Genomic DNA, 18434 nt, shown 5'->3' with positions numbered 1-18434 from the left:
CTTAATAACGCAAGGTACGATATTCAAGCCAGCATTGCCAAGGCAAGATAGTGGCCACGGAGCGATTTCTCCATAAGAAAGCTGATTTTCATTCACGAAGATTTGTGTTCTCGAGTCACGTTACGAATACCGTTGGGAAAAGTTGGCGTGACTGGAGAGCGTGACGTAACCGTGATAGATCACGGGGCATTCCTCTTCAAATTAAACCACAACAAGATTAAACACGGCGCAGGGCTCCTGGGACGCCCGCCGACTACTACAGGTCCTCGGATAGGATTCTAGTAACGTTCAAGGGCAAGGCTGTGTCGTGTGCAAGACACTCTATAATACAGAAAATGATAGGAAATGGAGGTGCAAAGAGCTTGGTTCCAATAGTGAAAACAGAACTATTACGCAGGATTACGAAATTAAATTTTGGTTCAAGGCTTTTGATATTTAATATTAAAGGTGTTATTAATTTGTCCTACAGAATAATATCTGTAATATTGACAATTAATATTTGAGGAGAAAAATTCACTCCGGCGCCGGGGATCGAACCCGGGACCTTGGTTCCATGTACCAAGCGCTCTGACCACTGAGCTACGCCGAATTCAATCCACAGCACCGGATCGAACCATTGTTGAATGGATAGAATGGTTGGATGAATGGTCGAGAGAATAGTTGAATGGATAAACTAAGTGGACGGTTGGATGGACGAATTCTGAAGCAGATAATTGGTTGGATAAATGGACAGACTGTTGGATAGGTGGATCAATAGATTAATAGTGGGCGTTTGATCAATGGTGAATAAATGGAAAATATATGGAAAAAGTTGTATGAGTAGATGAGTGAATGAGTTTGAAGGTTGGTGAAGGGACAGATTATGGTTATTTAGATAAGTAGATGAGTGAATGCGTGGATGAGTATGAGGGTTGGTGAAGAGATAGATTATGGTTATTTAGATAAGTAGATGAGTTAATGCGTGGATGAGGATGAGGGTTGGTGAAGAGATAAATTATGGTTATTTAGACGAGTAGATGAGTGAATGCGTGGATGAGGATGAGGGTTGGTGAAGAGATAGATTATGGTTATTTAGATGAGTAGATGAGTGAATGCGTGGATGAGGATGAGGGTTGGTGAAGAGATAGATTATGGTTATTTAGACGAGTAGATGAGTGAATGCGTGGATGAGGATGAGGGTTGGTGAAGAGATAGATTATGGTTATTTAGATGAGTAGATGAGTGAATGCGTGGATGAGTATGAGGGTTGGTGAAGAGATAGATTATGGTTATTTAGATAAGTATATGAGTGAATGCGTGGATGAGAATGAGGGTTGGTGAAGAGATAGATTATGGTTATTTAGATGAGTAGATGAGTGAATGCGTGGATGAGAATGAGGGTTGGTGAAGAGATAGATTATGGTTATTCAATGAGTATATGAGTGAATGTGTGGATGAGTATGAGGGTTGGTGAAGAGATAGATTACGGTTATTCAATAAGTATATGAGTGAATGCGTGGATGAGTATGAGGGTTGGTGAAGAGATAGATTATGGTTATTTACATGAGTGAATGCGTGGATGAGTATGAGGGTTGGTGAAAGGATAGATTATGGTTATTTACATGAATGAATGCGTGGATGAGTATGAGGGTTGGTGAAGAGATAGATTATGGTTATTTACATGAATGAATGCGTGAATGAGTATGAGGTTTGGTGAAGAGAAAGATTATGGTTATTTAGATGAGTAGATGAGTGAATGCGTGGATGAGTATGAGGGTTGGTGAAGAGATAGATTGTGTTTATTTACATGAGTGAATGCGTGGATGAGTATGAGGGTTGGTGAAGAGATAGATTATGGTTATTTACATGAATGAATGCGTGGATGAGTATGAGGGTTGGTGAAGAGATAGATTATGGTTATTTACATGAGTGAATGCGTGGATGAGTATGAGGGTTGGTGAATAGATAGATTATGGTTATTTACATGAATGAATGCGTGGATGAGTATGAGGGTTGGTGAAGAGATAGATTATGGTTATTTAGATGAGTAGATGAGTGAATGCGTGGATGAGTATGAGGGTTGGTGAAGAGAGAGATTATGGTTATTTACATGACTAAATGTGTGGATGAGTATGAGGGTTGGTGAAGAGATAGATTATGGTTATTTACATGAGTAGATAAGTGAATGCGTGGATGAGTATGAGGGTTGGTGTAGAGTTATGTTATGGTTATTTAGATGAGTAGATGAGTGAATGCGTGGATGAGTATGAGGGTTGGTGAAGAGATAGATTATGGTTATTTACTTGAATGAATGCGTGAATGAGTATGAGGGTTGGTGAAGAGATAGATTATGGTTATTTAGATGAGTAGATGAGTGAATGCGTGGATGAGTATGAGGGATGGTGAAGAGATAGATTATGGTTATTTAGATGCGTGGATGAGTATGAGTGTTGGTGAAGAGACAGATTATGGTTATTTAGATGAGTAGATGAGTGAATGCGTGGATGAGTATGAGGGATGGTGAAGAGATAGATTATGGTTATTTAGATGCGTGGATGAGTATGAGTGTTGGTGAAGAGACAGATTATGGTTATGTAGATGAGTAGATGAGTGAATGCGTGGATGAGTATGAGGGTTGGTGAAGAGATAGATTATGGTTATTTACTTGAATGAATGCGTGAATGAGTATGAGGGTTGGTGAAGAGATAGATTATGGTTATTTAGATGAGTAGATGAGTGAATGCGTGGATGAGTATGAGGGATGGTGAAGAGATAGATTATGGTTATTTAGATGCGTGGATGAGTATGAGTGTTGGTGAAGAGACAGATTATGGTTATTTAGATGAGTAGATGAGTGAATGCGTGGATGAGTATGAGGGATGGTGAAGAGATAGATTATGGTTATTTAGATGCGTGGATGAGTATGAGTGTTGGTGAAGAGACAGATTATGGTTATGTAGATGAGTAGATGGATGGACTCTGCAGTGAGAGTTTCTTCCTGAACCTGCGTAGTCCCGGCTCGGCCTGAATATCCCAGGACTTTGCAGAAAGTAGGTCTCATTTCCTGCAGGAGCTTCCCGCTGTCTGCTATCAAATTCGCATCACTTGCAGTGTTCATGCGGGGGCGGCGAGGGGGTGGAAGCAATTTGTCGTACATGAAGCGGAAAGAGATGTGTTCGGACGGACACGTCTCAGGATGTGACGAAGTCACTCTAGTGATCGCCCGGGCGTGAGCCCCAGGCTCGGGGGGAACAAGAGGGACGTTTTAAGTTTTTCGTACCGAGTCCATCAGTCAACCCGCCACTCCCCCCGTCCTGCCCACGGTTCATGAATGTACGAGCGACTTAGGACCATCTTCCTGTTGCCATGACAATACTACTGAGCAAGGTTGGCGCGGCGTGTTGGAGTCGGAAGCGAGGGGAGATCCCTGCCGGGCTCACTAGGTAATAGAAACCCGTGGCATGGACGAATATTAAAAGCAGCCTTTATTAAGAGCCTCAATATTAACACTGTCTTGTATATTATTTCCATCTTGTCTGAACCGATTACGAAGCTTCTTTTCAACATAATTTAAACCCTTTCATTCTATCTTCATGCCAATGCACTTCGTTGTTAATTCTAAATTGTTCGGGTAAAGGGGTATAAGTCATTTTTTGTGCAGATAGAATTTTCTTTCCCAGATGAACACACAAGTTAAATTATACAAGTGTGCAAAAATCAAATGAAAGAGCCTCAATATTAACACTGTCTTGCACAGTGGCGTAGCGTCAATGTAAGCTAAAAAGATAAGCTTCCCCAGTTAATAATAATTTCATAATAAACCTGCAGTTTATGAACAAAATTATTTATTAATTTTAACTAGAATTTATATTTACGCGTTAAATATTGTGATGCGGCAGCTCAGGATGATTTGTGATGCAGCAGTAAACAAGAAGCCTGCACCCACCAGCTTCCAAGCAGACTGGTTTCTTTCACTCATTCTTCTGTGTAACCCACCCAGCAGATTTTCCATCCCTTTCTAACTGAACTACCCTGGTCGCAAGGCTCGCAAGAAGCTAGCTTTTACATTGAAAATAATTTAGTATCCGAGATATCCCTTTCGTGAGTTGTGTTCAATTGAAGTGTTAGTGTGCAGTGTGGCTGATATAATAAATAATGAGTGAAATAACAGTTCCTGACACCAATTTACCTGAATTTTTAAGACTGACTTACGAACAAAAGTGCAAGTTAAAAAACAAATGGCCGTGTCTATTTGTTAGAGATATGTGTAAACCATGAAATCATATTTTTGTAATACGTTTTCTCATATGTACATGAGAAACAACTTGAGTTAGCTTCCCCTGCTCAAAATTTCATGCTACGCCACTGGTCTTGTATATTATTTCCATCTTGTCTGAACGATTACGAAGCTTCTTTTCAACATAATTTAAACCCTTTCATTCTATCTTCATGCGAACTGCACTTCGTTGTTAATTCTATGGTGTTCGGGTAAAGGGGGATAAGTCACTTTTTGTGCAGATAGAATTTTCTTTCCCAGATGAACACACAAGTTTAATTATACGAGTGTGCAAAAATCAAAGGAATACTAGGAGTTGATGTGTTTTATTTGTTTAGAAAATTATTTGCAATAAGGGCCTGAAGTTTAATTGAGTTATACCTGAAAACTTGATTTGCATAATACACGCCACTATTCGTTAACAGAAAACCACAATTTAAGTCACACAGTGTTAGTGTGCACTCAATGTTGGTAGCACGACGATTGTCAGCCCACTTTGAGATCTGTGGATACTGAGGGGAAAAATTGGATCGGTGTCTGGTAGAGTTCCCGAGTAGAGCGTTGGTACGTTTAACCAAAGGTCCCGGGTTCGATGCCCGGCCCCGGGTGTAATTGTCTTATTTGAACTGTTGTATGAGTGAAGCGTGGTGAGTCAGTGAAGTTATGGTTTTACAGTACAGTGAATAGTTTCGATCAGTGATAAATTATAGTGTCAGTGAAATGTGGCGTACTGCCAGTACAGTGAGTGAGATCAGAGTAAAGTGAAGGATTATTATTAGAACCAATGTGAAACTTATGTGGGGCTTATACATATCGATGGCTGAGAACCACACTGTTCTAAGTCCAACTTTTATAAGAAAGAAATCTGTATTTCATTGTGTTCCAGTTCTTGTCTGCATATATGAATCGAACAAAATTGTAAATATTCCCCTCCGTAAGGTTCCTATGAACCTATTCCAAATTGTTCCATGAAACTTTGAATGTCAGGATCTTAAAATAGCTCTCCTGGAAAAAAAATAGTAAAATGGACTTGGAACAGTTTGGTTCTGGGCCATCGATATGTAGGTTGTAATGTAAAATTGGGTTCACTTATTAATTAGGTTATTTTATGTATTTGGTGTGTGGATAAGCTTCAGGGCTTCTACCACGTTGTCTTGGTGTTGGTGGCTGACGTTTCGACCGCTGTGTTGTGGTCATGTTCAGAGCACTTGTTGGATAAGGAAATAAAATCGAAAAATCGAAAGAGAATTTGGAGGACAAATTTAAAAGGTACGCAAAACGCGTCCTTGCAAGGGGTTGGGGGCTGTACAAAACTAAATATGTGAGCTCCAAGCCTGTTGCCCACTAGTCTCACTCCGGGTTACGCTGCTCCACTGAAGGAGCTCTAGAAAATTTTGAAGGGGAAGCCGAAATTGAACGTAACCTCTTAGGTACCACATACGCGAGGGGAACGGAGATTTGATCAAGTGATCACGGAACGGTGCGAGGAGGAGTTGGCTTGTGTTTGCCATTAGGGTGGCAAGACGCTGTCATCTGTTGTTCGATGACAAAGCATGTGAAGGCCGTCGGAAGAAGCGCCGTGAAATCTAAATCTGCAATTTAAGAGGTCCCTGTCCTTTCAAATTGCGACTATTTGAGTGACCTCGTACATTTAATAGACAATTTATAGGTTCTGAACTAGGGCATACGTCGTTTGCAAGAAAAGGAGAATATATATGGGGAAGGGCATATAGGTCCGTGGCCCATTTCTTATAGGGCTCATCCCGACATTTGTCTTACGCCTTAGGAAAACCACTGAATACCTTAGGCCGGATGAGTTGTGTCATATAAGAGACTAGCCAATTTGGCTATTATGTAGAAGGTGATTGTTGTCATGAGCCTTGTTGAATCTTCTCAATTTCGAGAACAGCCATTTGGCTTTATGGTGGCTCAATTACGAAGAGAGGGGAGAGATGAAATTGTCAATTAATTTAGAGTTAATTAGGGAGATTCATGGGGATATGAGTGCAGGTCCGTGGCCCATTTATTTTAGGGCTCATCCCGACATTTGTCTTAGCGCCTTAGGAAAACCACGGAAAAACCTTAGGCAGGATGAGTTGTCTCAATTTCAGAGACTAGCCAGTTGGCTCTTAGGTAGGATGACTCTATGAATCGATGGATATATACTAGCCCATTGGCTCTATGATAGTTCCATCGATCAACAAATGTAGATATTGTTAGGGAGGGAATTTGTTTAGCCCAGTTAAGACAAGGTCATTTTAAAGCGGTTGCACTATCCAAGGAGTCTCATGGAGTTGAGTCGTGGCTACCAAAACCTGGGAGTAACGCCAGCCTCCCTGTCCTCCTGTCTCAATAGTATAGCTAATGGACCTGTCTGGTGTCTACGCCGTAACCTAGGATCATACTGGCCGAGGCCAGATATGAGCGGGTTGGGGTTAGCACGAGCTTCCGCATACAGGTTCCTAGCCAGTCGAGCAATGAACTCGTCTATGGTTGGCAACTCTAGTTCATCATGGAACTTTCTTCTCGAGGCGACGCGGGGGAGATGGGTAATGAGTCGAATCACTAGGTTTTGGATAACTTGGAGTTTACGGAGATGGGACACTGCCGCAAACCCCCATACGGGTGTGGCATAGGTAATGATAGAGCGAATGAGGGCCTTATACATGGTAAGTCCTACCCCCAGGTTGTCAGGAGTTAAGGCCGCCAGAATGGGATAGTGTCTATCAGCCCGTTGGCCTTACGAAGAAGGGATTAGATGTGATCTCGGAAGGTGAGATGAGAGTCCATACGGAAATAGTCTGCGAGCTAGTATATATATATATATATATATATATATATATATATATATATACATATATATATATATATACAGTAGTCTCGATTGGGGGAGTACTTTCGGTGATAGATCGTAGGTTCTCCTTCTGGCATCTGATTGGTCCTTCGTTGTCCAATCCGGTTGAGGTCTGTTAGAAGGGGAGTATTCATATTAAATGCTGGCCCTCATACGGTCCGAAAGAGTGGCACTGATACCATGCCCGATGTCCGGATGAAGGGGAACGCCGCATACATGTGGAGACCTGGTTTCTCGTTCCCAAGTATGATCTTGGAATAGACTTCCCCATGAGTTGCTGAGTTGTAACCTCTCGTCCTTGTTGATGTTGTTGGGATGTAGTTTGATGTGGAAGGCTTCTTTAACCAGTCTTCTGTATAAGTTGTCTTCTTTATCTATTATCTTGATATTGTCGAATTCGATGGCGTGGACTGAATCTGCTGAGTGTAAGGCTATTGCTGATTTTTCGTATGGTCCGTATTTGCAGAGTCGGATGTGTTCCTTCCTTCTATCTTCCACCGTACGTCCAGTTTGGCCTATGTATTTTAAACCGCAGGAGCAAGGGATCATGTATATTCCGGCTGATTGGAGGTATGGAAGTTTATCTTTGACTTTGACTAATGAGTGGGAAATCTTGTGTGGGGCGTTCTATACCGTCTTGATATTGAATTTCCTCAGTAATTTCCCAATTCTGTCTGTGGTTCCTTCTATGCATGGGAGAAAGGCCTTCTGTTTCATGTTCATAAGTTCAGGATCTTGTTCCTGTGCTTCTGGTCGTGAGTTCTTGTATGTGGACTTCCTTATAATGTTGTCATATCCGTTGTTTTTTAAGGTTTTGTGTAGGAATTGAAGTTCTGCTCGTAGGTTGTCAGAGTCACAAATTCTATGAACGCGCTCGGTGAGAGTTTTGATGACCGATCTCTTGACTCCTGGGTGGTGATGTGACGAAGCGTGTAAGTATCTATTGGTGTGGGTAGACTTCCTGAAAACCGAGTGGCCGAGAGAGCCACCACTTCTCTTCTTAACCTTACTTACTTACTTACAAATGGCTTTTAAGGAACCCGAAGGTTCATTGCCGCCCTCACATAAGCCCGCCATCGGTCCCTATCCTGTGCAAGATTAATCCAGTCTCTATCATCATACTCCACCTCCCTCAAATCCATTTTAATATTCTCCTCCCATTTACGTCTCGGCCTCCCTAAAGGTCTTTTTCCCTCCGGTCTCCCAACTAACACTCTATATGCATTTCTGGATTCGCCCATACGTGCTACATGCCCTGCCCATCTCAAACGTCTGGATTTTATGGTCCTAATTATGTCAGGTGAAGAATACAATGCGTGCAGTTCTGTGTTGTGTACCTTTCGCCATTATCCTGTAACTTCATCCCGCTTAGCCCCAAATATTTTCCTAAGCACCTTATTCTCAAACACCCTGAACCTATGTTCCTCTCTCAGAGTGAGAGTCCAAGTTTCACAACCATACAGAACAACCGGTAATATAACTGTTTTATAAATTCTAACTTTCAGATTTTTGGACAGCAGACTGGATGATAAGAGCTTCTCAACCGAATAATAACAGGCATTTCCCATATTTATTCTGCGTTTAATTTCCTCCCGAGTGTCATTTATATTTGTTACTGTTGCTCCAAGATATTTGAATTTTTCCACCTCTTCGAAGGATAAATCTCCAATTTTTATATTTCCATTTCGTATAATATTCTGGTCACGAGACATAATCATATACTTTGTCTTTTCGGAATTTACTTCCAAACCGATCGCTTTACTTGCTTGAAGTAAAATTTCCGCGTTTTCCCTAATCGTTTGTGTATTTTCTCCTAACACATTCACGTCATCTGCATAGACAAGAAGCTGATGTAACCCGTTCAATTCCAAACCCTGCCTGTTATCCTGAACTTTCCTAATGGCATATTCTAGAGCGAAGTTAAAAAGTAAAGGTGAAAGTGCATCTCCCTGCTTTAGCCCACAGTGAATTGGAAACGCATCTGACAGAAACTGACCTATACGAACTCTGCTGTACGTTTCACTGAGACACATTTTAATTAATCGAACTAGTTTCTTGGGAATACCAAATTCAATAAGAATATCATATAAAACTTTTCTCTTAACCGAGTCATATGCCTTTTTGAAAATATATGAATCGAACAAACTTATAAATATTCCTCTCCATAAGGTTGCTATGAAGCTATTCCAAATTGTTTCATGAAGCTTTGAATGTCAGGAGTTTAAAATAGCTCTCCTGGAAAAAAAAAAATAGTAAAATGGACTTGGGACGGTCTGGTTGTGGGCCATCGATATGTAGGTTGTAATGTAAAATTAGGTTATTTTATGTATTATTGTATTGTGTAAAGAATTGTATTGTGTTATCTAATTGTATTGTGTATACCACTGCCACCGGGTACTTCCCCAATTGCAGTGTAAATAAATACATATATGATCTCAAAATAAACCTTTTTTAATTACGCCCTTCTTCCATCCAACCTTTCAATTAATGTTTTAATAGCGAATATGTCCCAGATGTATACCGATATTGAGTTGCAGAATGGATATTATAATTTACGACGCGTTATGTGGGCATGTGTGATTGAAAGGCATCCGTCGAGACAATGTTTGTGCAGTGCACTGAAAAGTTCTCACAGAGAGGTCACAAGCCTGCCTCGTCGGGAGAGGTCATTACCAGATAAAATATCGCCTTTTAATGCTGAGAAGTGTTGCGGGATTTCACAGGCGCGCCCTCTGTTTGTGTGAGAAGATTTCTCGTCACGCCATTTGTGCATTACGACCTCAGTATGGAACCCGCGTATTGTACGGGACATAAAATAAAACAACGAGTCTTCCTGGACTGTGTAATGAACACCCACACCCGTGTATTAATATTAATCTTACACTTTGTATTAATTTTTACTCTTCTGTATTACAGCCCATTATCCCCGTGTCGACGTCGCATGGTCTAAGGGCCGTATTCATGAACGAGACTTTGGATTAAGACTTCACAAAGTTGAATTTCGTAGTAAAGTTTAACTCTGTTAAAAATCCTATTCATAGACAATACTTCTGAGGCTTCAACTTTGACTTCGTTAAGTCGAGATTTGACGATCTTGTTCTAATGTTGGCAATCAAAATCACTGCCTTCTAAACGAATTAAATAAAATTAACTACTAAGATTTATTACAAATCATCCGTCCTCAAGTGAGGTTGACCACTGGGATCCGGAATTAACAAACATAAAAGATAAAGGGAAATGAAAAGAGCAAAATAACGATTCGATTTGTGCATTAAAACAAAAATTTACGTGTTAACATATAGATGATAGTGTAGAATTTAGAGAGGCCTTCAGAATTTCCATTACAATCTTCTGAACCTCATAAAAGGGAATTTGAAAGGATTTAAGGATATTAGATGTAAATTTTGATAAACAACCCCTCGCTCCAAATAGTAAGCCTGCAACATCCCAGTTGTAAAGCGAAATGCCATATTTTTGACTGAGGTATGGGATTTGAAGGACATGTTGGTTCAGAAAAGTGTGAATACAATTAATAATTATATATAATAATAATAAGTTTTCAGTCAAATACACTTTTCAAATTTGTGAGGTCAGATAATCTGTTACATCACAATATTTAGTACGAAGTCACTAATATTTTCGACTTTAAAAAGTCATCTTCAGGTGCTTGAGATGCAAACAATATTTAAAAATAGGTGATAAGTTGATCTAGCAATTAATAACATGGTAAATAATGCACGTACTGGCATTTACAATTATATAAATTTCGTGCCTCTTGAGGTAAACTGTACTTTTTAAATTTATACATTATATTTAACATTTTAATATAGTTAATATCAAACTGTACAAATTTAATTTTAATTATACGATCTAATGAGAATAATTAGCCTTTAATTGTATAAGGTTAATATCATGCTGTGCCTTCTCCTTGTCTTATATATACACACGAAAATCTAGCATCAGTGTTCAGATTTACCATGTACAGTTTACCTCAAGAGGCACGAAATTTATATAATTGTAAATGTCAGTACGTGCATTACTTACCATGTTATTAACTGCTAGATCAACTTATCACCTATTTTTAAATATTGTTTGCATCTTATGCACCTGAAGATGTCTTTTTAAAGTCGAAAATATTAGTGACTTCGTACTAAATATTGTGATGTAACAGATTATCTGACCTCACAAATTTGAAAAGTGTATTTGACTGAAAACTTATTATTATATATAATTATTAATTGAGGTATGGAAGACAAGGTACATATTTAGCTCGCTTGTCATCATTTATCTGCAGTGCTTGATTCGTGTCTCGTTCAAAGCAAATCGTAGGGTCTAAGACCATCGCTTTCTGGGTTCTTCTATTGTTGGCAATTATATCGACTCTTCTATGAGAATCATCTTCAGACACACAATGAATCTCCTCATGTACTCCCCATCCTCTGTTTCTTAGCAGGTTGGCAATTGCTGTACGGGCACGATGGTGTCTGTTGTTACGCAGTAGCTCTCCCTTCTTACAGAACCCCAGTACGTGGCCAAAGGTTTCAGTCTCGCTGCAGCCGGGATGGCGACAACGGGTAGTACTGAAGGTTCTGCCAGGGACAGATCTCACTGCGGTGACGTTGCAAGACATCTTGATGGCACTGATGTATTTATTTTACTAGGTTATTTTACGACGCTTTATCAACAGCTTAGGTTATATAGCGTCTGAATGAGATGAAGGTGATAATGCTGGTGAAATGAGACCGGAGTCCAGCACCGAAAGTTACCCAGCATTTGCTCATATTGGGCTGAGGAAAAACCCCGGAAAAAACCTCAACCAGGTAACTTTCCCCGACCGGGAATCGAACCCGGGCCACCTGGTTTCGCGGCCAGACGTGCTAGCCGTTACTCCACAGGTGTGGACGCATTGATGTATTCCGATAGTTGAAATAGAGTAGGCATTGCCACAATCAAAGCCATCTTTTGAGTCACAAATCAATGAAACAATTGAACATCGGTAAATGTTAAGCGATTGTTAACCGTTCTTGCTGCTTTACATAAGATTAATTATTTATTCGAGGGCTTATTGTGAAAGTAACGTAAGTACAAAAATTGACATTTTTAGGTCTTTACGCCAATCGATAATAATTTGTTCTTCTACTTGGCCACAAATAAATCGCAACTCAGTTCGAACAGTTGTGTACATAACACAATTCGTAACTACAAAACATTATGGTAGGCTTCGTATGAAATAGTATTGCCTGTTAAGAATTTTGTTGTGAATAAAACATCGATTGTAGTTACATTAGTTTCACATTAAGCCCTCAAATTATTTCACTGTAAAATAATTTTATTCTGAAGATACAGAAGATGCCACCAATGACAGACTATGAAAAAGACATATCCTGCTGTTATACTAGGGGCACGAGAAATAGGCGGGTATGGCGAACCCCTCATTCACTACCCCAACTCCTACATCCCTCAGAACCTGCTTGGTGTATGGTCCTGTTCCAAATAACTTACTCCTCCATTCACACGTTTTGCACTATCTGAAAACTTTGAAGAACAAATAAAATAATAACGTGATTTCTAGTAATTACAAATAGGCCTACCTCATTTACTGAATATTGTTGTTTTGTTTAGTCAACTGTCCAAACACAGGTCTGAAACTCATAAGTGACAAAAATAAGGTATCACTTATGAGGTAAATAAGCCAGGAGGTAATAGGTTATGACGGCCAGTTCTCTTTCCCCCTCCATTGCATACATCGCTGAATAGTAACATATTACACTAATCAGACTTTAGATGATATTATCATTTATAATATTTAGCAAGTTAGCCATTTCACAAATGTAATAATTATTATAATGTAATGTAAACCTAATACGAGAAATCAAATATTTAGCATCACACACAAGTAGACCTATTTTGTTTTTATTTGTTTTCAGAATATTATATTAAAATAGTAAATACTAAAATATAATGTTTATACAGTTATCAACTTTGTGAATCATGAGAAAATAAAAAAATTAAAGTGTAAAAAATTAATATATTATTTTGTCTATGTGTAGAAAATGTACACGTTATTATAACATGAACGGCTTAGCTTAACAAGCTGTAACACAGTAGTATCACAGACGAGCACTTGTCAACAACTAGCATTCGAACGCAGCGACAGGAAGGTCTCTTTGTCCAGGTCATAAACCGCTAGAGAAAGTGTGGAGTGAGTCGTTTCCGCACAAGACCAAAAACCCGCCTATTTCTCTTGTCCTTGCTATAGTTGGCATAGGCTAGTTATTTCTTGGATGTATGCAGAAACTACTTGAAAATTATCTGAAATCAATATGCAGAAAACATTATTATGACGACAGCAGGATTATAAATTAACTGCATATCCAACTCTATAACCTATACTTTATAGAATTAAATAGTCAAAATCAATATTAAACTATTAATCCTTCCCTATAGCGTAAAATCGCGATGAGATAAATTGTATTATTTATTGGTGGACAGATAATCCTCTTTGATTATTCATCAATGAAAGTTGAAACATGACGAGGATATTTAATACTGTCTGTTTATTAAATCTGTACCTTGATTTGAATTTAGAATCCATGATAATACCCTAAGTAACATGAGCAGCTTTAATAATCCCCTGGATGTCTTCAATATTCTCGGCAATTCAACAATTTTACAAATATCAGTCATTTTCCTTATGTCCACGAACGTAAGTCAAAGTCAAAGTCTAGATTTTCGGCGATTTCGAAGTAAAGTCGCCATTGAAGTTTACTTTCGTAAAAGTGTCGACTCTGAATAGGAAAATGGTGACTTTCTACTTTCCAAAGTCAACTTTGGTCCAAAGTCTCGTCTATGAATATGACCCTTAGACAGTGGTTCCCAAACTTTTTCAACTTTTGGGCAAGACATTTGTTTGTACCCCCACTCGCCACTGCCGTACCGGTTTTTAATTCCATTCAAGAAACACAAATCCCTGTAAAACAGAAAACTACAATGTTTTATTCAAAACCAATGGATACCACCCAACTTATAAAGTACCGATAAATGCAAAACCATAAATCGCAATATGCAAAACTATTTTAAGATTCTCTGAAAACAGTTCTTCATTTCAGTAAATGATGAACAGGGTAAGTAATAAAGGACATTCTTGACGTACTCCTCTCCCTATTCTATTTCCTCTGACATTTCTTTTCCTATCCTGACTTTGAATCGTTTCATATAAAGATTACTGAATATCTACCTTTTTTCAATCCACATTAATTTTCTTCAGAATTCCCGTAAATTTATACCAATCCAATTTTGTACTCTTATAGTCAAGCATTTTCCTGAAAATTTTTTTCTCATCAAGCAATTTTTAGCTTATTCGTGTTGTTAAATTTTGTAACTGTATTTATGTAAGTATAAATTTTCTTGAAAGTCTTTTTTTTACCAAGCATTTTTTTTATGCTCGATCATGCCGAAATGTAGTAATTATACACCTGGTAGCAGTCCTTTAATGCATGTCATTACAGTACACCTATTCATTAAAGTTCAGGTTTTCGATTATTCTCGGATCTGCAATCGAAAGACAACGAGGGAAACGTCACGGAGGCTGGAAATCCAATACTGTCGCAGAAGGTTATGTTCTGTTACTATAATAATTAGCGTTAATTGTAAATAATATTCAAATAAATTCAATTTGTCATCTCGTTTTACAATTCTAAATCAATTTCCAGGTTATATCAAACTTAGTTCCTGTTATTCTCTAGATTATAACAAGGTCAACGACATTATTGTTCCTCGGAAAAAATCAATACTTTCGCGTCTGCGCACATCTCACAATTTACGAGCTATGCACAAGGTCACTTCTACTCTTCAGTCAGATGTGAATAAAATGAATACTTTTGAATAATTTCAAGTTAGAAATATGGTCGAGCATAAAAAGTCGTATGAAACTTGCCTATAATGGTAATTAAGACGCTCGTTTCATAAAGAAACATACAGATATTCTCGCGTCTTAATTACTATCATTATAGGCTCGTTGCATAATGTACTATTATTATACATATATAATTATAGAACTATCCTGAGAAATTTCCCGATATTAAGAATTATTTTAGCCAATTGATTTGCTATGTCTTATAATACTAATGTACAGTATATGTATATATATATATATATATACTAATATACAGTATATGATTATGTCTCGTGACCAGAATATTGTACGAAATGGAACTATAAAAATTGGAGATTTATCCTTCGAAGAGGTGGAAAAATTCAAATATCTTGGAGCAACAGTAACAAATATAAATGACACTCGGGAGGAAATTAAATGCAGAATAAATATGGGAAATGCCTGTTATTATTCGGTTGAGAAGCTTTTGTCATCTAGTCTTCTGACAAAAAGTCTGAAAGTTAGAATTTATAAAACAGTTATATTACCGGTTGTTCTGTATGGTTGTGAAACTTGGACTCTCACTTTGAGAGAGGAACAAAGATTAAGGGTGTTTGAGAATAAGGTTCTTAGGAAAATATTTGGGGCTAAGAGGGATGAAGTTACAGGAGAATGGAGAAAGTTACACAACGCAGAGCTGCACGCATTGTATACTTCACCTGACATAATCAGGAACATAAAATCCAGACGTTTGAGATGGGCAGGACATGTAGCACGTATGGGCGAATCCAGAAATGCATATAGAGTGTTAGTTGGGAGGCCGGAGGGAAAAAGACCTTTGGGGAGGCCGAGACGTAGATGGGAAGATAATATTAAAATGGATTTGAGGGAGGTAGGATATGATGGTAGAGACTGGATTAATCTTGCACAGGATAGGGACCGATGGCAGGCTTATGTGAGGGCGGCAATGATCCTACGGGTTCCTTAAAAGCCAGTAAGTAAGTAAGTAATATACAGTATATATACAGAGTGGAAGGTAACCTTTCACAATCATTCTGAGATATAGGCTAGGCCTATCTCGAATTATGACAAAGAAGAAAGTCTAATAATATTTTGTTCTCAGATGGACGATTTTCGAACTTGAAATTATGATTAAGTTTTTCATGAAACTGCTCAAAATTGTATTATTATCTCATGTCGGATGATACAGTAAGCTAAGTATGACCAGTTACAGTAGTATTTGCATGGAATAAATCGCGTTAATAGTCGTGTACACATTGCATGGGAACAGGGCTCTGACACGCTGGCAACACTGTTTCTTACGTACGCAAACCATGTGGCCGAGCTAGGTGTACGGAGCGGACGATACGCTTACATTCACTTCGTCATTAGTTGCAGGCTACGTGGAGTTCGAAGCTGTTGAAACACAACGAGCTGCCACAGTTTTCTAATCGTGAGTACTGTCGGACCATCGGATCTCTGCCCCTTCAGCGCTGTCGTCGTTCTTAGAAAAGTTAACGCCTCTACTCACTCCATTCCACCAGCTTTCCTCCCACCACGTCAAACTGCAAGCCACGAACCTTACCGAATAGGGGTGTCGCCAAACTTCCGCCAAACAGTGTCATGTCTCTTGAATATTGCTTATTAATAATGTGAGGTTAATTACAATTACTTATTCATAATTTAATTTAAGTAGATCTAATGACACTGATTGACTTCTACGATTAATTGGAGATAATTATGATTACAGTGGATATTTGTTGGTTAAATGGAATTTACGTGAACGGAATCCATTTCGTTTCTAAAAAGAAATGTTTTCGTCATAAATACTTTTTCTTCACCTTATTATCTTATTTTGTTAGGTTTGGAACGTGATTTTGAAGGCCTAATCAAATTATAAAATTGTAGGAATGAATGAACACATAGTCATTAGTCATGTATCCTCTTTCTTTCTCATCCGGGCTAAGGACCGGCTATGGCGAAGTTAATACATACTACGATCTTATAAAACATAACATACTGATAATGTGCAGGAGTTCTAATTTATTCTTATGAAAATAATTTACATATTTACAAAAGACCAAGACTTGTATTATGCATGAAATTACAGAGGGCATATCCCGGACATATCGGAATCTGAGTCACTACTATTGCTGCTGCTATCTTCACCCAAGTTGATAACAAATCTAGCTACTTCCTCTTCTATTAAACCGTAACGTTTCTTTCCCACCTTAGAAATTTATTGCTTTCCTCGAAACCTTCAATAATTTCTTCAAAGTCGGAACTTCTTTCTGCATGGTATAAAATTCTTGTATCTTTCTTCTTAAAATACATCGCTCCATATCATCTACAAGAATTAAAGATTCCCTTGGTCTTTCCTCCCTGGTGATTCTAGCTTTTCATCTCCTGCACAGACTCCCTCTCGCCTGATTTTCTTTATTAGGCGCTCTGACCCGCCTTTATAAATTACATAAAAATATTGTATTATATCAATATTAGTTAAGTAAGTAATTTTAATACGTAATCAATTGAAATAAAATAAGCCTCATCTGTGATCGCAGCTGCTCTTTTCGTTGCCTGATTTATAGGAAACAGATATTGACCTGTTTGTTTCTCTTCATCGCGAAATGCTATTACGTACTTGCTTAATAATATTTTTTCACCACTCCGTGCTACAATATAGATGTTGAGTTGACAACACTGGACTGCAAGTGCAAATAAACTGAAGAAGGTTCAAAATTGTGAATAGTGGGGGAGAGAAAGGGAGAGAGATAGAAAAGAGAGAGATAGGAATGCAGGGAGGGAAATGAATTACAGAGGCTGAAGAGGAATTAAGGTTCAGTTCGCATATCTTACGGGGGCACAGATCCGATGGTCCCACTATATCTGGACATGTTATTAATTTATGGCGAAACTGGTCACAATGCCGCTGCAGCTGCTCGCTTATACCGTGACAGATAACTGGATCAGGAGTGTGAAAGTTGTAGACACGCAACTGGTGGACACTTTGAACAATACCTTTAAAAGACACTGCAGAGAATGCTGTACAAAATTTAACAGGTACCGCACATTAATGTGTATCATTTTCATTTAGTTTTAAAGTTGTTTATTTCTTCCAAACATTGTACGTATTGTAATTGAGTTGGAGTGACATCAACTGTGTGATCCTCAATGTGAAATAATACTGTATTTAAAGGATTAATTTTGTTTTATGCGTTATTTTTCATTCTACTGTATTATTGATGAAATTACCTTAAAATGTAACGGAAACTACGTTTTTGTTCGTACTAAATTTAGTGCTGAACCGATACAATAACGAACGTTTCATCATAGATAACGAATAACATATTTTATGTAATTAACACGTTACGATTACATAAATTTTGATTTGACTGCATTCTCAACAGACGTTTTTGTTTACAAAACGGTATGTGTGTACATCCTCTCAAAAC

The 18434-nt window shown here is 38.3% G+C and overlaps 1 non-coding gene across 1 annotated transcript; it reads right to left on the bottom strand.

Annotated features, from left to right (window-relative positions):
- Positions 1 to 516: 516 nt before the first annotated feature.
- Positions 517 to 589, bottom strand: TRNAH-AUG (transfer RNA histidin (anticodon AUG)). Its single transcript has one exon. It is a non-coding gene; the product is annotated as a tRNA-His (tRNA).
- Positions 590 to 18434: the final 17845 nt, after the last annotated feature.

Source organism: Periplaneta americana, chromosome 4 (assembly GCF_040183065.1).
Source record: "Periplaneta americana isolate PAMFEO1 chromosome 4, P.americana_PAMFEO1_priV1, whole genome shotgun sequence".
In the NCBI taxonomy this organism is placed as follows: domain Eukaryota; kingdom Metazoa; phylum Arthropoda; class Insecta; order Blattodea; family Blattidae; genus Periplaneta; species Periplaneta americana.
The sequence above is the reverse complement of the archived record's forward strand: the minus strand, read 5'-3'. Positions and strand labels throughout refer to the sequence as shown.